This window comes from Schistocerca americana, chromosome X (genome assembly GCF_021461395.2).
Source record: "Schistocerca americana isolate TAMUIC-IGC-003095 chromosome X, iqSchAmer2.1, whole genome shotgun sequence".
Classification (NCBI taxonomy): Eukaryota; Metazoa; Arthropoda; class Insecta; order Orthoptera; family Acrididae; genus Schistocerca; species Schistocerca americana.
In genome coordinates, this window is record NC_060130.1 from 450771579 (window position 1) to 450787337 (window position 15759).

Here is a 15759-nt window from a genome sequence, read left to right on the forward strand (position 1 = left end):
ATAAAACCTTGTTTGACAGCTTTAACTCAGAACAAGTTTTCTACATGCATGTAATCAATAAACTGCATGTGCATTGTTAGACTGTTATAGATAACATCAGAGAATTCGCATACATCGTAGATGATTAATTTGTGTCTCATGTTAACTAATGTTTTAACAACACTAAAAGAAACCGTACGAAAATTGTGCGCAGTATTATAAGAAATAAAATAAAACTACCCACCATAACCTTACGACGAAAGTCTGTTTCAATAAAACTGTGTATCTGTACACAGGCGTGCCTCTATCGGCACGAATTAGTAAAATACTAATCACTTCGATTTCGATTGGGTCTGTGTTTGATTGTTATGCTGTGTCATACTCAAGTGGTATGCAAATGTCGCATTTCATAAATAAAGTTATATATTCCTAGAAACCCAAAATTTGTTTGTCAGCAGCGGAAAGAGGCGTTACTTGTTCTGCAGCATTGTAAGTTTTTCACCATTGCACTATGAGCCGAAAGTATTTTCTTGCGATTTCCTTATCGATGTGTGATCTGAGTGCTTGTAGCTCTCCCACAGAAGGGATAAAAACGTTACAGTGAGGAAGACTGGTACCGCAAACCATAATACACGCTTTCTCTCACGCAGAAAATTTCCACAGAGCTACGGATGAGGCATGCGCCTAGGCCTTCTCTTACGGGATTAGTAGTGGCTAGAACTTGTAAACCGCTATTTGAAGGACGAGATTTGATGCGATTTTCACGTGCAACGACTTTCCTGAGTTGAAAACCGTAAATTTACAACGTTTTGTTACAGCTCAAGCGTTAACAATAACTCAGATTATTCAATGGAAATGACAGGAAAAATCAAGTGAACTTTGAGGCTTAATTCCGTGCACACCAGGAAGTAAGTCGTCGATCACAGAGTTGCCAAATATACCTTTTCTTGTTGCCAAACCTTAGTAACATTACCAGCAGGAAGAAGACGAACCGATGTGATCCTACAGCGGGCTAGGAAGTGACCATAGCTGGCGTCTCAAAGACGTGACCACTACGGCCTGAAATGCGTAATTCGTCTGATTCACATGTCTGTAACTGGGTTTAGGGAGTGGAGTGTAGTTACTAATAGTACTCAGAACGGACTGCAAACTAAGCTTCTTAATCAGTAACTCTCATAGTTGTTTTTATATAGCTTTCGTAAGTGTACTCGAAAAAAAATGGCTCTGAGCACTATGGGACTCAACTGCTGAGGTCATTAGTCCCCTAGAACTTAGAACTAGTTAAACCTAACCAACCTAAGTACATCACAAACATCCATGCCCGAGGCAGGATTCGAACCTGCGACCGTAGCGGTCTTCCGGTTCCAGACTGCAGCGCCTTTAACCGCACGGCCACTTCCGCCGGCTGTACTGGAAACTAAGAAAATTATCGACGAACGTTTTCGTGCCTCATCGATAGTCGCGCTCAACACACAAATAAAAATAAAAAAAGACTGTGTGTGTGCGAGAGAGAGAGAGAGAGAGAGAGAGAGAGAGAGAGAGAGAGAGAGAGAGAGACAGAGAGTGAGAGAGAGTGAGAGAGAGTGAGAGAGAGAGATAGAGAAGAGGGAGAGTGTGAGGGAGAGAGATAAAAATAAAAAGGAATGAGAGAGAGAGTAAAAAATTGTTGTAAAGAAATATTTCATTAAAATGACACGTTCTACATGATTACGAACTGTCGTATTCATGATCTGTGGAACAAGTATTAATCTAATCTAATCTAATCATATCATATTGCTGACTATTCATGAAGAGGCACGAATTATAGAAATTTTCGCCAATATCAATAACCAAATCTCTACTTGAAGAAAAAAAAAGACGACAGTCTTTGTAATAGCGCATTAGAGTAGCTCAAGTCGAAAGGAACACTTCCTGTTTAAATTTCTGCAGCCTACACTGTTGCCAGTTCTGTGTATGCGTCAGTTACGTGATTTTATTTCGGTGATTACAAAAGAGTCGAATGTATGCAATGGGTAGCCGAGGCAGCTAGTTCATGGTGATTCGGTCAACCAAGTAAATGAATGTACTGAACATGCTGCAAACCACTACAGGGAGTCTGTGTGTCAGAATTCTCATCCAGTGTGGCGCAATATTGTTATGATAGAATAATGAACGGTAGAGCAGAGAATTTGGTGGTCTCTTGGATTGATGCTAGGTTCATATACATATGGTCTGGGATCGATTCCAACTTCTTCTGATGATTTTTGATGAGGAGAGACAGATTCTTTTCTCTTCTGGCCACGCGAAGTGAAGAAGGTATAATGGCATTGTGGTCTGAAATTCACATTCAAGATTATGTTCCTTCTCTACCAAGTAGAAGTTAGGTTGAACCACAATCAAGTCAGGAGTCGCGTCACGTAGAAACTCTGTCACTAGTAACCTTTCTTATACTAGTTATTTATTTCTAGTGACGAAACAAACGCAATTGTAGGGTTACAGGACGCTTATTCCGTCTTTTATTTGAGCTTCTGTACGTCGATAAAATTGGTTCTGATCTGGGAATACAACTCAGACCGCCCTTAATGCGAAATTTGATCCCTTCGTGACAATAGATGTCGACTGTAATTTGTTGTTTGTTCAAAACTGCAGATTCCTCAACATCTCCACATATTGCGTCTGAAAGGGTTCGAATCCTGGCCCGGCTATAAGGCTTTCATTATGTATTATCAAGCTCTAGCATGACAACACCTATCTGCTGGTGGGTAAAAATTTTGGTTTTTGATGTATTTTCATTCGTTGTCAACACTAACGGTATCTGACGTTTTTGAGTCCCAGTGAGACACAGAACTGTTTGCGAAATTATTGTAAATTCAAGGATGTTATTCCGAGCTGCTGTTGGAGAAAAATTCGGTAACTGACATCTCTTTGTGTGCAGTCAACAACGATATGTGTGGGGCTCAAAAAAAAAAAAAAAAAAAAGACGGTTCAAATGGCTCTGAGCACTATGGGACTTAACTTCTGTGGTCATCAGTCCCCTAGAACTTAGAACTACTTAAACCTAACTAACCTAAGGAAATCACACACATCCATGCCCGAGGCAGGATTCGAACCTGCGACCGTAGCAGTCGCGCGGTTCCGGACTGAGCGCCTTAACCGCGAGACCACCGCGGCCGGCTATGTTGGGCTCGATTCCCAGTCAGCACTGAAATCTTCGTCATATTATTTCTAGTTCAAACATGCTCACATGTCGCTGCTGGTGTAACAAACCCATTTTTAGCGTTCGTTTTCTCTATAATATAACTACGATAGGTGCCAGGTTCGAGTCCTGGGAAAGAAAAAAATTAATGTTTCGTCTCGTCATTTCAGTTAAAACATCTAGCTACTGCCGAGAAAATCCGATATGTCACAGTTGACTGTGCTTCGATGACAATCGAATTAGGTTCTGGGTTCGAATCCCTGTCCAACACAAAGCTTTACTTCACGGCATTTCAAGTAACTTATTTGTGAAGAAGCAATATTCAACATCTCTCGTAATTCGGTAACAAGGACAATAGATGCTGGGTAGGATTTCGCATCCGTTAACAATGTTTACGTTATGTAATTTAAAGTTGATATTTTCTAACTGATACTGTCTAAAATCGAGGTATATCACTCTCTGTATGCCTAGACAGGAATGACTGTTAGTTTCTGTCAGTCACGAAGTCTTTCCTTAGTCTGCATGACCTCGGTTTGAATCCATATGCAGATCGAGACGGTTGGTCGTGTCATTTGAAATTCATACATATTCTCAACTAGCTGCTCATGAATAACTTAAATTTTTATTGTCATTTTGTGTTAAATAATAAGTACGGTATTTTATTTTGAGGAGGAAATCATGAATACGACGAAGTTACTACGTGAATTTCCGATCTGACGTAATAATGAGAGTGGTATCATTTCGTGTATGTCATTTATTGTAATAAATGTGGACTTACAAGCCTGAAGAACCGTCTTATCTGTGATAAGATGTTCCCCGATATTTGTAGTACCTTGGTATTACTTTACATCTTGAGGTATTGCGATACAGAGCAGTGTTATCTAGTGGTGACATGATGGAACCATTTTCAATAGTCAAACGATTGTACCGAGAGGCGATCAGAGGACCTGCTAGACAGCTGCGCTATGTGGGTTTCATTCGAATCAGGCGAAATGCCATTCAGGTCGTTCGGATACTACTGAGCACGACTGTAAATTCAGGCGTAGCGCCTTACATCGTGCCTATTCAGATCACAACAGCAGTGAACAGACATGCAGTACAAGTCACATGCAGGAGTGTCGTGTCAGATACCGGTATGTACGTAGTTCCTATGCCGTCTTGTCGAGGCCACAAGTTGACGGACACTGTTGCAATTGCAGTCAAAATAGTGTAATATTCATTTGCAGTTCTCTTTATTTAATTCTCTGGTTGTTTATTAACTGTATTGTATTGTATTGTATGTTAATCGGGGACCTAGAAACGACGGAGAGGCTCCTACCCCGCCGCAGCCGCCGTGGTCCACAACCCCACGACGACTACTTCAGTCCACTTCACCACTCCGCCGCCCACACCGGGTTATTGTACGGTTCAGCCAGCCCCCGATGGACCCCCCCCCCCCCCCCCCCAGGGAACGTCTCACACCAGACGAGTGTAACCCCTGTTTGAGTGGTAGAGGAATGGTGGTGTACGCCGGCCGGAGTGGCAGAGCGGTTCTAGGCGCTACAGTCTGGAACCGCGCGACCGCTACGATCACAGGTTCGAATCCTGCCTCTGGCATGGATGTGTGTGAAGTCCTTAGATTAGTTAGTTTCAAGTAGGTCTAAGTTCTAGGTGACTGATGACCTGAGAAGTTAAGTCCCACTGTGCTCAGAGCCACTTGAACCATTTAGGGTGGTGTACGCGTACGTGGAGAACTTGTTTGCGCAGCAATCGCCGACATTGTGTAGCTGAGGCGGAATAGGGGGAACCAGCCCTCATTCGCAGAGGCAGATGGAAAACCGCCTAAAAACCATCCACAGACTAGCCGTCTCACCGGACCTCAGCACAAGTCCGCCAGGTGGATTCGTGCCGGGGACCAGGTGCTCCTTTCCACCGGGCTTATGAGAGTGAATGAAGGTGTGAATGTGAAATACTGTTTTACGTAAAGCTTTTATACTATACTTTGAAGTAACTGGTCCAGTAATGAATGTTCGAGAATGACGTGTGTGTTAGTCATTCACACCGGGGAATTTGTCATAAATTACTGTATATCGTCAGTTTCTGGTACTGGGTAAATGACATTATGATTTAGGTACAGTAATTTCGTTAAGAGGGGATTAATTTTATAGTTGTCGGTTTTAAAAATTTATTTGTGTTAAATTACTGATCTGATTCAGTGACAAATTTTGATTGGTTCTGTATATATGAACGGGTTTGAGCAGGTGGATGCTGTTTTTCGATTGGCTGTGATATTTCTCTGCCAACAGGAAATTAGCATACTTGCGCGTATTTTGGAAATTAGGAACTTCTCTTGTGCAGAGGGAGGAGCAGAGTCGGGGCTTCGATCTTGTAGTGATCAGACCTACTAATATGCACTCCGATAACAATTGTTACTATTACGATATTTCGGTAGCAAAATGTTTGAGAAGTGCCGTGAAGTGTGGGAGACAGTTCTGTTTAATGCACTGTGTGAAGCTCAAACTTTTGGTGAGATGGTGTGTCACGGCCGGGGCAGTATAAAAAGCTGTAGAGACGACATCCGCGGTCTAGAATAAATGTGAAAATGAACAGTGTCGAACAGCACTGAAAAGACAGGATAGAGCAGTGTGTGGCAAAGTGGAAAGGCAGGACACTGCAACGAGAACTGTGATCCCACGGTGGGAAGAAGGTGGACATAGCACATACGACGGAAGATGCGGCGTGGATTTAGCAGACGGATCGACGGATGCAGCGGCAGCCGCTATCTCAGTAACTACATTGATAGTGTTGGCAGGAGATGGCAACCCACGAACTGGTATAGCAGGAGGTGGAGGACGGAACCGCAGTTTCTGAGCGCCGAGAGTACAATCGACAAATAGAGATATGTTGAGTTTATTCCATATGTTGTTTGCTTGTATCAAAACAGTCTTTAAATTGGAAGAGCATGATGATTCTCTAGTTGTGAAGCAAGAAGACGTGATTCAGTTTTATAGACAGTCAGACAAACACTACAGGGAAGAGAAATGTGGGTGAATTAGAAATTAATGATGATTCAGTTCCTAATTTATAAAAGTTATCTACAACTGAGGGAGAGAAACAGGTACCAAATGTTTTAACTGCTGTAACTGCTCCCTGCCGCCGTTGGATAAGCAGCTGAGCGGCAAGTCGTATACTCCTGGCTCACTCATTTGTTACATAGTTTAATTCTTAATTTCTTTGCGTGTTTTTGGTACTTGCATTGTTTAATTCATAAATTTCGGGCGTATTATAGTATTTGAGAGTTTTAGTACCTGAATAGTGTAAATTCGCGTAGTCGTTTGTCTTCTGTTTTTGTTTTGAACGGCCAGTGTCGGTAGGTCACAGTCAGTGTGCTCCCTGCTGCCGTTGGATAAGCAGCTGAGCAGCAAGTCGTATACTCCTAGCTCACTCATTTGTTACATAGTTTAATTCTTAATTTCTTTGTGCGTTTTTGGTACTTGCATTGTTTAATTCATAATTTTCGGGAGTATTATAGTATTTGAGAGTGTAGCATCGCGTTTTAGTACCTGAATAGTGTAAATTCGCGTAGTCTTCTTCCGCCGCCGAGCAGTGTCAGCAGTGCGCAAGTAGCAGCATTACTGCATTTACTAGGCAATCTTGTATTTTAATAACCGTTTAAATTTTGTCGATTTGTTTGCGCTCTCTGTAGATTAGTTCAGACGGTCTTTGCAAAACAGTTTTTAGCATGGATAGGGACTGCAACTGCTGTGTTCGGATGCAGGCTGAGTTGGCATCCCTTCGCTCCCAGCTTCAGGCAGTGTTGGCTTCGGTCACACAGCTTGAGGCTGTTGCCAGTGGGCATCACTGTGGGGGTCCGGATGGGGGTTTGTCGGGGACGGCCAGCTCGTCCCACGCATCCCCTGATCGGACTACGACTGTGGTTGCCCGGGATACTGCCCGCATTGAGGCTGATCCTTCACCTGTGGTAGAGTGGGAGGTCGTCTCAAGGTGTGGCAGAGGTCGAAAGACATTCCGGAGGGCTGAACGGAAAGCCTCTCCAGTTTGTCTGATGAACCGGTTTCAGGCTCTGTCTCAGGCTGATACTGATCTTCGGCCTGACATGGCTGCTTGTCCTGTTCCAGAGGTTGCCCCTCAGTCTGCAGGATCCGGGCAGTCGCAGAGGGTGGGCTTACTGGTAGTTGGGAGCTCCAACGTCAGGCGCGTAATGGGGCCCCTTAGGGAAATGGCAGCAAGAGAGGGGAAGAAAACCAATGTGCACTCCGTGTGCGTACCGGGGGGAGTCATTCCAGATGTGGAAAGGGTCCTTCCGGATGCCATGAAGGGTACAGGGTGCACCCATCTGCAGGTGGTCGCTCATGTCGGGACCAATGATGTGTGTCGCTATGGATCGGAGGAAATCCACTCTGGCTTCCGGCGGCTATCTGATTTGGTGAAGACTGCCAGTCTCGCTAGCGGGATGAAAGCAGAGCTCACCATCTGCAGCATCGTCGACAGGACTGACTGCGGACCTTTGGTACAGAGCCGAGTGGAGGGTCTGAATCAGAGGCTGAGACGGTTCTGCGACCGTGTGGGCTGCAGATTCCTCGACTTGCGCCATAGGGTGGTGGGATTTCGGGTTCCGCTGGATAGGTCAGGAGTCCACTACACGCAACAAGCGGCTACACGGGTAGCAGGGGTTGTGTGGCGTGGGCTGGGCGGTTTTCTAGGTTAGATGGCCTTGGGCAAGTACAGAAAGGGCAACAGCCTCAACAGGTGCGGGGCAAAGTCAGGACATGCGGGGACCAAGCAGCAATCGGTATTGTAATTGTCAACTGTCGAAGCTGCGTTGGTAAAGTACCAGAACTTCAAGCGCTGATAGAAAGCACCGAAGCTGAAATCGTTATAGGTACAGAAAGCTGGCTTAAGCCAGAGATAAATTCTGCCGAAATTTTTACAAAGGTACAGACGGTGCTTAGAAAGGATAGATTGCATGCAATCGGTGGTGGAGTGTTCGTCGCTGTTAGTAGTAGTTTATCCTGTAGTGAAGTAGAAGTGGATAGTTCCTGTGAATTATTATGGGTGGAGGTTACACTAAACAACCGAACTAGGTTAATAATTGGCTCCTTTTACCGACCTCCCGACTCAGCAGCATTAGTGGCAGAACAACTGAGAGAAAATTTGGAATACATTTCACATAAATTTTCTCAGCATGTTATAGTCTTAGGTGGAGATTTCAATTTACCAGATATCGATTGGGACACTCAGATGTTTAGGACGGGTGGTAGGGACAGAGCATTGAGTGACATTATACTGAGTGCACTATCCGAAAATTACCTCGAGCAACTAAACAGAGAACCGACTCGTGGAGATAACATCTTGGACCTACTGATAACAAACAGACCCGAACTTTTCGACTCTGTATGTACAGAACAGGGAATCAGTGATCATAAGGCCGTTGCAGCATCCCTGAATATGGAAGTTAATAGGAATATAAAAAAAGGGAGGAAGGTTTATCTGTTTAGCAAGAGTAATAGAAGGCAGATTTCAGACTACCTAACAGATCAAAACGAAAATTTCTGTTCCGACACTGACAATGTTGAGTGTTTATGGAAAAAGTTCAAGGCAATCGTAAAATGCGTTTTAGACAGGTACGTGCCGAGTAAACTGTGAGGGACGGGAAAAACCCACCGTGGTACAACAACAAAGTTAGGAAACTACTGCGAAAGCAAAGAGAGCTCCACACCAAGTTTAAAAGCAGCCAAAACCTCTCAGACAAACAGAAGCTAAACGATGTCAAAGTTAGCGTAAGGAGGGCTATGCGTGAAGCGTTCAGTGAATTTGAAAGTAAAATTCTATGTACCGACTTGACAGAAAATCCTAGGAAGTTCTGGTCTTACGTTAAATCAGTAAGTGGCTCGAAACAGCATATCCAGACACTACGGGATGATGATGGCTTTGAAACAGAGGATGACACGCGTAAAGCTGAAATACTAAACACCTTTTTCCAAAGCTGTTTCACAGAGGAAGACCGCACTGCAGTTCCTTCTCTAGATCCTCGCACAAACGAAAAAATGGCTGACATCGAAATAAGTGTCCAAGGAATAGAAAAGCAACTGGAATCACTCAATAGAGGAAAGTCCACTGGACCTGACGGGATACCAATTCGATTCTACACAGAGTACGCGAAAGAACTTGCCCCCCTTCTAACAGCCGTGTACCGCAAGTCTCTAGAGGAACGGACGGTTCCAAATGATTGGAAAAGAGCACAGATAGTCCCAGTCTTCAAGAAGGGTCGTCGAGCAGATGCGCAAAACTATAGACCTATATCTCTGACGTCGATCTGTTGTAGAATTTTAGAACATGTTTTTTGCTCGAGTATCATGTCGTTTTTGGAAACCCAGATTCTACTATGTAGCAATCAACATGGATTCCGGAAACAGCGATCGTGTGAAACCCAACTCGCTTTATTTGTTCATGAGACCCAGAAAATATTAGATACAGGCTCCCAGGTAGATGCTATTTTTCTTGACTTCCGGAAGGCGTTCGATACAGTTCCGCACTGTCGCCTGATAAACAAAGTAAGAGCCTACGGAATATCAGACCAGCTGTGTGGCTGGATTGAAGAGTTTTTAGCAAACAGAACACAGCATGTTGTTATCAATGGAGAGACGTCTACAGACGATAAGGTAACCTCTGGCGTGCCACAGGGGAGTGTTATCGGACCATTGCTTTTCACAATATATATAAATGACCTAGTAGATAGTGTCGGAAGTTCCATGCGGCTTTTCGCGGATGATGCTGTAGTATACAGAGAAGTTGCAGCATTTGAAAATTGTAGCGAAATGCAGGAAGACCTGCAGCGGATAGGCACTTGGTGCAGGGAGTGGCAACTGACCCATAACATAGACAAATGTAATGTATTGCGAATACATAGAAAGAAGGATCCTTTATTGTATGATTATATGATAGCGGAACAAACACTGGTAGCAGTTACTTCTGTAAAATGTCTGGGAGTATGCATGCGGAACGATTTGAAGTGGAATGATCATATAAAATTAATTGTTGGTAAGGCGGGTACCAGGTTGAGATTCATTGGGAGAGTGCTTAGAAAATGTAGTCCACCAACAAAGGAGGTGGCTTACAAAACACTCGTCCGACCTATACTTGAGTATTGCTCATCAGTGTGGGATCCGTACCAGATCGGTTTGACGGAGGAGATAGAGAAGATCCAAAGAAGAGCGGCGCGTTTCGTCACAGGGTTATTTGGTAACCGTGATAGCGTTACGGAGATGTTTAATAAACTCAAGTGGCAGACTCTGCAAGAGAGGCGCTCTGCATCGCGGTGTAGCTTGCTCGCCAGGTTTCGAGAGGGTGCGTTACTGGATGAGGTATCGAATATATTGCTTCCACTTACTTATACCTCCCGAGGAGATCACGAATGTAAAATTAGAGAGATTAGAGCGCGCACGGAGGCTTTCAGACAGTCGTTCTTCCCGCGAACCATATGCGACTGGAACAGGAAAGGGAGGTAATGACAGTGGCACGTAAAGTGCCCTCCGCCACACACCGTTGGGTGGCTTGCGGAGTATAAATGTTGATGTAGATGTAGATGTAGAAGGTACCAGCTCTTTTAGTAATAGACTGAGTGATTCTAGTGATGCTGATTTAGTTGACATGAGCCAGGGTGACCTAAATGAACAGGAGACAAGAGAGGCAGATGCCAAACTTGAAATATTGCAAGTAAAGCAAACTGAATAGCAAAGTGTAAAGGAGATGTCAGCAGTATTCATGGTTATTATTACTGAAGCACATAAAAGTATAGTTAGGGATCTCAAGCATAATTTTAATAGGAAAATTGATCAGCTGTCCAATACCATAAATGGTTTAGCTAGTGAGCTCAATCAGCTGTGTCTAACTATAAATGGTTTAGCTAGCGAGCTTAAGCAGCAGTCTGGTAGTATTAGTGATTTAGCTGATGAGCTTAAATAGTTCAAAGTTGAAACTGATCGTAAGTTAAAAAAACAGGTTTGTGATCTAAAGGAAATGAGGCAAAAAGAATTGAAGGTTTTTGATAAAAAAGTCGAAGTTTCTCAAGTAGAGTAAAGTTGTAAGAAATCGATCAGATAGTGCAAGAAAGGAAATAACAGAGACTATACAAAGAATAGCTAATGAAAGCAAGCAGAGAATGGGTCAGATCCAAGAAAATGTTCAGAAAGTAGAGCGCAAAATAGCTACAGTTGTAGGTGTATGAGAAAGTGAGGATACAATTTTAAATAGTAAAATAAGTGAAGAAAGTGAAGATTGTTTAAAAGCTGTAAAGGTTGTGTCTGACGGTGTGGAAGAAGTAAAAACTAACATGGATCATTTTACTAGTCAGATGCGGGTGACAGCAAATGAATTGTACGATTATTACCACAGATAAACTGAAGTAGAACATAACATACAAGTTGGTAATAACAATGTGGGTGGCAGTCTGATAACAGAGTCGGCTCGAGTATGCTACATTACTAACAGACAGTTCTTACGTTTTTATCCTCTTGTACATGTGCATCCTTAGAAAATTTGGAATGATTTTGAAAATGTGTTTCAAGATTGTGGACCAATAGGCATATGAACGGTTTATTTCACCAAATTTGTGGGGGAAGCTAGGATTTGGAGTGTGAATACTACAGAACGATACGGTACTTTGTAAAAGTTTAAAGATGCATTTTTCACAGAATATTGGGGTGAACAACAGAAGATGGAACTCCAAAACAATTTCTGGGCAGTGGAAAAGTTTAAAAGAGAGTGTGAAAAGATTTACTTTAAAGTAGCTGCTAAGTTATTATATGTCACAAAGAAATTAGAGCCAGAGTAGATTATAATGGATACATGGGTAGCTGACTATGAATTGGCGTAGTAAAATAATAGCTGTTCCCAGGGGCGATAATAGTAAATTCATTAATTATTTGGAAAGAGTAGAGAGAGTAATGCAGGAGGAGGAGGAGGAGCAGGCTAATAGAACCTGTATGTCTCCGAATAATGCAGAACCTCAGCAGAATGTAAATCTCAACAGAGTGAGTGTATCACTAGGTAATGGCAGGGCAAGAGGCGCAAGAGGCTAGCGCCATGCTGAGGCAGATACGTAAACTAACTCCGATGAATGACTATCACAATCTCCAGTACATGACGATAGTGATGTCAAAAACAGACAAGAGAGGGCAGTGCGAGTGGAAGAGCGCGCTCAATCCCGAAGTATGGGAAACTAGAGCCTGCCCGTGAAGATGTCAGCGTTTTCAGAACGGGAAATTGTAGTTCAAATAAGCTAGTAACTGCTTTTGTGATGTGTAATGAAGAAATGAGTGAACGAGGAAGTAACGATGTGGGCAGTACAAGTGAGGTAAATGAGGCAAATAAAATCAAAATATGTGTATTTAATGGTCGCTTAGGTGACTTTTTGAATAGGAACAGTTCAAGGAAAGACTACACTAATAAGGATTTGATATGTATGTGTACAGATGACACAGGTTCAAATCAACAGGGACACGTGTACAATGGAACAGATGAAGAATCATTTCACGAAGAAGGGGAGAGCACAGATAGTAAGGAATTGCAGGATTTAGACGGCAAAAGTATCGTGGAAGTAATTAATGAGAATATGTTTATAACAAGGGCAGAGACGCATGCTGTGGATGACCACAGCGGGAGTCAGTTAAGTAATGGATTGGAGAAGGTCCAGGAAGAAAAGGCTGATGTGCCAAGGTGTTTTGATTAGTCACTAGCGGACAAATTGACTGCTACTAAGAGGATATATAGCGAAAATAGTCCTATAAATATCTGTGTAGTCTCTAGATGTGGGGAAGGTTTTGAGAGAAGGGAAGTTGTACATGATTTGCTAGATAAGTCTGAAGTCAGTAACAGAATGGAGAAGACAGGAAAACCTGTAGTTAGGGGAAGAAGTGCCGTGTTTAGCTGACAGTGGCAACTATTTTTGTGCTATTAAGAAGTGGTTAGATGGTTTGCCAAACAAGGAGCAATTAGTAATAATGCCTGTTATCCGCATTCAAATAATTGTAGCAATAGGAAAGATTAAGAAACCTTTTAAATATGAAGTGCGGTTGCCTCTTAAAATAAATGGTATATAGTTGCATCATAACTTCCTTATAATTCAAGGATTAAGTGCGAATATGTTGATTGGGATGGACTTCTTTAATAAATACAACTGGAAACTAGATTTCAGTGACGGTTCTATGGTACTGGAAATACAGCGAAGAAATGAAATTATACCGTTTTCTAGGAAAAAGAATCTAACTATTTAGGAGAGTGATAGTTTTCCCATTAGGCACTGTAGAAAAAGGGATTATATGGAAGAGTATAATGAATATGGCACTCAGGAAATGGGGGTTACTCCAGAAGAGTTGCTGGTTGTACAGGACAAGATAGAAGGGTAAGTAGAAGAAATACCTGAATTAAATGAGATTCAGAAGGAAGAGTCAAGAGAGGTTGTGATTAAGAATAAAAACGTTTTCTCAGATCAACCAGGATTGGTAAGGGATTATCAATGTTATTTGACTGTGAAAGAAAACGCATAGCTTTACAGAGCAACAAAGAGAAGCAGTAATAGACTCAGTACAAAAATTCTTTATTGGGAGATTATTGAGAAAGCTGTGTGTACAAAAATCAATTACATGTGGTTATTAAGCGAGATGCATCTGTGAGACTTGTGTTTTATGCTAGGGCTTTGGATAAAATAGCTGTACCAGAAAGTGATAGACCAGAAGGCATTGATGAACTGTTACTAAAACTTAAAGTGCCAAAATTCTTGACTTAAGTAGATGTGACATGTTGTTATTGGAATTTGCCGCTAGCGAAGGAATCCATGATGAATACAGCATTCTCGTTTGAAAGTGAGTGTTATCAGTATAAGGTTGTTTCATCTGGACTAAATATAATTATTGGTTCTTTTGCTAGTGCTATGTCAAAAGTCTTAGGGAACAAACTATTGTGAAAAATAGCTGTTGATGTTGACAATTTTTATTTCAAATATAACCTGAGAGGGACATTGCGTGTTATTAGACAATATTTTGGATGCAAATGAGAAAGGTGAGATGAAATCAGAATTGGTTAAGACTGAATTTGTAAGAAGTTAATCGAAATTTTTGGACTTATCATTAGTGCGGAAGGAATTCGTCGAGATCCGGACAAAACTGAGTTACTAGGAAATTGGAAAAGCTCCCTCTAATAAGAATTGAGGAATATATATGTATAGTGTATTCGGATTATATCGTCATTCTGTTCCACGACAGTTGTTTAAAGCTGCATATTTGAGATTTCTGCTAAAAAAGATGTGCTTTATAAGTAGACTCCAGAGTGTCAAACAGCATTTGAGGAACTCAGAGATGCTTTCTGTAACTGTGAAATATTTCACCATCCAGACCACACAAAGCCGTTCTGTTTAATGGTGTACACACGTGGGTATGGAATTGCTGTAGAATTATTTCAAGTGGTGTAGGAGGTTCACAAAAGTATAGCTTCCGCTAGTAGATCTTTACAGCAGTCCGAAAGGAATTATAGTATTTCAGAACAGGCGGCTTTGCCTATTATATTTGGTTTGCAAAAATTTCGTCAGTATTTGCTGATGAACAAGGTGATTGGGTACTGTGACCATAGATAATTGACGTTTTTACAAGGTTGTAAACTTAAGCATCCACGATTATCTAGGTATACTTTGTGTATTCAGCAGTATGATAGTGAGATTAAGTACATTATAGAATCTGAAAATGTAATCCCTGAGACATTATCTAGAAGTGCAGAACAAGAGGGTGACAATGGGAATCCATCGCTGGATGTAGAGGGTGTGCACATTTTTGCTACAGTTATCAAAGTAGATGAGGAAGACTGACTGAAGAAGGTTGTAAATAACTAAGGTGAGAACAGAATATGGATGATAACCTGAAATAAGGTAAGAGTTACTTGGGAGACCCAGAATATTCCAGGGTAGCAGAATATTACGAATTGCATAAAGGTAGTTTCTTTAGGAGGAGAAACAACGCTAGAACCCAATGGAATATTGTATTCCTGAGCAACGTGTAGATTTGTTATTTGTCTCTGTACACAAAAGGTCTGGTCACTATGGGGCAAGGAAATGTACCGTCAAGTTAAGTAAGACTGTTATCTTTCACATTTGGAAATATATACGAATATTACGAATTGCATAAAGGTAGTTTCTTTAGGAGGAGAAACAACACTGGAACCCAATGGAATATTGTATTCCTGAGCAACGTGTAGATTTGTTGTTTGGCTCTGTACACAAAAGATCTGGTCACTATGGGGCAAGGAAATGTATCGCCAAGTTAAGTAAGACTGTTATCTTTCACATTTGGAAACATGTACAGAAGGAGTAGAAATGTGCGACAGATGTCAGAAAGTTAGGGCAATTGATAGGATAATACACGGTCAAATGTATACCTTGGAACTGCAAAAGTGGCTGTGGACTTGTTTGTTCCTCCATTTGTAACAAGAGGAGAGAATGAATATGTTTTTGTGCTAGTTGACGGGCTTACAAAATTTGTAAAATTATATTCTATTAGAGAAGAAAATTCAGAAGTGTTAGTAAGTAAAATGCAAAAGGACTACTTCATTATAAGGGG